Source organism: Pteropus vampyrus, unplaced genomic scaffold, assembly GCF_000151845.1.
Source record: "Pteropus vampyrus isolate Shadow unplaced genomic scaffold, Pvam_2.0 Scaffold142, whole genome shotgun sequence".
NCBI lineage: Eukaryota > Metazoa > Chordata > Mammalia > Chiroptera > Pteropodidae > Pteropus > Pteropus vampyrus.
In genome coordinates this window covers 1,890,198-1,894,244 of record NW_011888923.1, presented here as the reverse complement: position 1 = coordinate 1,894,244, position 4,047 = coordinate 1,890,198, and the positions used below count along the sequence as shown (strand labels likewise).

At 58.9% G+C, this 4,047-nt stretch overlaps 1 long non-coding RNA gene across 1 annotated transcript; it reads left to right on the top strand.

The window, feature by feature from the left end:
- The first annotated feature begins 578 nt into the window (after nt 1-578).
- On the top strand, nt 579-2,233 carry LOC111744845. The gene is made up of 2 exons (XR_002782355.1): nt 579-673; nt 1,420-2,233. It is a non-coding gene; the product is annotated as an uncharacterized LOC111744845 (long non-coding RNA).
- Nucleotides 2,234-4,047: the final 1,814 nt, after the last annotated feature.

Sequence of the window (4,047 nt, the reverse complement as noted above, 5' to 3'; positions counted from 1 at the left end):
GGAGATGTCCCTGGGGTCAGCAATCCTGCTGGCCCTGCCCCAGCCATGCCTGCTGGGAGGTGGCTATCTGAGGGTGGGGTATGAGGCAGCCCCCTCTGTCCGCTGGGTTTCCATGGGGACCTGAGACCCTCAGCCAGCTTTGGGGGAGTTTCCCACGCATCCTGCTAGGGATCCTTGAACTCAGCGACAAGGTCTGGTGCTGTTGGCTCCAGGTCCCTGGGTTCTCGCAGCTCCGGGCCTGGGGTTGTTGCCGATGCCCTGTGCCCCAAGACTCTGGGGCTGTGGCTCCAAACTCTGCCGGCTCAAGGCTGCTGCGTCCACCACAAGGTTCTGTGCCTTCCCAGCTCTGGGTCCTGCTGTGACTGCCCCAGGCCATAGCCACTGTAGGGCCAAACGGCAGGGTTGCCCTACAGTGGCTATGGCCTGGGGCCTGTGTGGCTTCCGAAGCTCTTCCAGCACTGGCGTCCTACCTGGCTGACCTCTCTGGCCCCTAACCCCAGTTTCGGCTCCCCCATGGTGCTCCATCTGCTTTCTAGAGCACCCCACTCCCTGGCTCCAGACTGCTTGGCCCCCACTCCCCTGAGATCCAGCTTTCCGTGCACTCTGCGCTGAAGCAGCAACCTTTTGGGGCCCGTAGGTGTGCACCTTGGAAACTCCAAACACAGGAAAACCGGTGAGGACCCTGGCAGCTGTCAGGGCCCGGAGGGGGCCTCTGGGGACTGCAGAGGGCTCAGGCATGGGGACAAGTCTTACCCACCCCAGCCCTGCCATGAGCTCCCCTCCAGGCAAGTGGTTCATTTACAGCCCTGCAGAAAGGGTGGTTAGGGGGACATGTTGTACCACGTGATGGCATATTCTAGACATAGTTGACTGGGTCAGAGGTGGCCACCTGGTCCAGCCCAGCCAATCAGATTTGCTCTTTTAAGAACTTGAATGGAGCCGGGCAACTCCTACTGGACCTTGGAACCCTGAGGTCATGGGAAGTCAGTCCGAGTGGGTACAGAGCCCCGCAATGGTGGTGGGGGCAAGAACAAGGGGACTCACAGGGCCGCTGGTCCCTGGGGAGGGCCCTAGGGTGAAGAGGGAAGGGAGAAGGTGGCCCTGTGCCTGCCCTTGCTCTCTCCCGGCTCCCCGCCTCCTGTAGCACCCCTCTCCGATTTGAGTCAACCTGAGCGGGTGTCTGGCTGCTTGCCCCTGGCTGGTTGCCAGGCAGACCTGCAACCCTGAACTTGCCACCACCCCCCAGGTGCCAGAGGCTGTCTCCCTGGGTTTGAAACAGCCCAGCTGCCCTCCCAGCTCCTCCAGCTCCCACTGTCCTGGGAAAAGCCAGGGCCCCCGAGCTGGGCAGACAAGCTCCACCCCAGCTCTCCCCTCCCTGCCTGTCTTAGTCACAGGATGCCACTTCTGTGTCTCCTCCAGCGAGATCTCTACCACAACTGGCCGACAGGGCGCCTGGGCAGAAGCCGACCTGCAGACATGTTTTGTTTGGCTGAGCACAGTGCTTCAAAAGAATTTGAATTGGTTGCCAACTTTGAAAAGTCAGATTTCACATAAAAATCCAGATTTCTAGCTTCTCTGGACAAACCAGGAGAGCCTGGCAGCTCCGGACCCATATTCCCAGTGGCTCCAGTATCCGAGTTGTGTCTGCCTTAGACGAGCACACACCCTTCCACCCTCCACAATCCCCACCACTCCCTATTGCCTCCCACCAGCCCCCTCACGCATTACTCACCGCCGCCGCCACCCCAGAAGGGAACTCAGCTTCCGACAGCGCCTGCTTTCCTGGTTCCGTCCCCCTGCCCCCTGCCGTGTCCTCCGTATCGCCGTACACCGACATCCTGCCCACTCTCCAAGGCCCAAGTCAAACGCAGCAAACATCTGGAAGGCCTGTCTGTCTCAACATATCCAAATTCCAGACGAGTCTCTCCATCCTCAACCCACTATCCTGGGATGGACCTTTGAATTGACCTGTCACTACTGACTCATCTTCCCCACCCCCAGCTCACTCCAGGGACACTGCCGGTGCTGGAGCTCTGCCTTACTCACCCCTGCTGGGCCCTCTGCTTCCTGCACGTGGTCCCATTTCACAGCCTGACCCTCTGCAGCGTCCTCTGACCCCAATGGCAGCCACTGGCCACTACGGCCACTGCAGCACGTGCAGCGAGGCTAGTTAGTCCAAACTGATGGGGCCTCATACTCACGAACTTTCAAGACTCAATGCAAAAAAAAAAAAGAAAGAAAATACGTAAAATCTCATCGATGACATTTTACATTGATGACACGTTAAAATGGTAATGTTTGGACTATATTGAGTTAAATAAAATACATCATTAAAATTAATTTTGCGCCCGATCCCGTCTGATCTTGGAAGCTAAGCAGGGTCGGGTCTGGTTAGTACTTGGATGGGAGACCACCTAAGAAGACCAGGTGCTGTAGGTGTAAAACATAAAAAATAAGGGATTGTGAGCTGACAAGGTGCTTGCAATCTGTGAGGTCAACCAAGGGTTGCCTCACCTAAAAAAAAAAAAAAAATCATTAATTTCACGTGCTTGCTTTTAGTCTTTTTTTTAATGTAACTACTAGACAATTTTAAATGACACAATCTATTTTGATGACTAGGCGAAGGCATCTATGGGACAGCACCATTACAGACGACGGTGAGACAGGTGTGATCCCCGTGCCGTGTCACGGAGAAGAGGACCCTGAGTCGTACAGTCGGGTGACTTGCTCAAGCTCATGCAGCCAGTGCGTGAAGAGCCTGGGACTTGAGCCCAGGTGCATAAGGCTCCGAGTCTGCGCCCCGTACCGTTAGGCTACGTTGCTCCCACGGTGCTCCCACGGGGCCTGGCACGGTCAGGTGTGTGGCACACATGAATTAATCCCCTCATTGTCACATAAGCGCCCCCTTTCCTAGCGGGCCCCAGGCTGACACAAGTGTACAAGGAACCACCCTTGCTGTCGTTCCTCAGGAAACCCCCTCACCTGGGAGCACCCCTCCAAAGACTCCTTCTGCCCCAACAGGGCAGAGCCTCCCTGCCCATCATCTCCCCAGCCCAAGCCTGGCTGCACAAAGGCTGCCGCCCCCAGGAAACAGCCGTGGCCTTGAATGCCCCCTCCCACGCTAACCCAGCCTTCCGGGGAGCCTCCTGTGTTTGGGCAGTGGCCGCAGGCTGTGCTGGGGCTGGACCCCTCAGCCGGGCGGCCTTCAGAAGGGCAAGACCTAGCCCACAGCTGGGCAAATGGCTGCCAGCCCCAGGAGCCCTCCGCCCCTCCCTACCCAGGACACTGGGCAGAGCATCTCAGGTGGTCTGGGAAGGAAATGCGGCCCCTTCCCAAAGCCTCATGGGACATCATGGAGGAGGAGTGTCAAGTGGGGACAAAGGAGCATGGCCCGTGGCCTCTGACGCTGTGCCTGCCTGCAGACCAGGACCATCAGGGGCATCCTCCTCTGAGGCCCAGAGACCCACACCCACTGGGCTCAGTAAGAGGAGGCGGGAGGACACATTCAGAATTCCTCCCGGAGCCAGAGAAACTGTCCACACAGCTGCTGCCCGTAGGCCTGGAGCCAGCCGGCCACTTCGTCTGGCTGAGGCTGCTGTGGGCACCTGCCCATTTGCCCACCACAGTCTTCCCTCCAAGGCCCCTCAGAGGAACTGAGAGTGGCTGATGGGGGCACAGGAGCAGGGCTGCAGAAGCAGGTCTGAGGTCCCGGTTCAGGACAGTCATGCTCTGGGCATGAGCCCCACCCCCATCACGGGGCTGGGCTGGCACCAGGGCTGTCCACCCACTCCTGATGGGCCCGGGCCAGGGACCGGCTGGCTGCAGAGGACAGAGCCCACGCGGACAGCTGTGTGCCCGGCTCACCCACTCGGCCTGCCTCGGCTCACCCCCAGGTCTGCTCACGTGCTGTGACTCACCCACCGGGTGCTGGGGCTTCTCTCCCAGCCGTGGTAGAGCAGGCACGAGGACACACGGGTGAGCAGGGCCTTGTCCTGTGGCTCTGAAGCTCAGGGCTGGAACTGTGTCTGGGTGCCACCATTCACAACT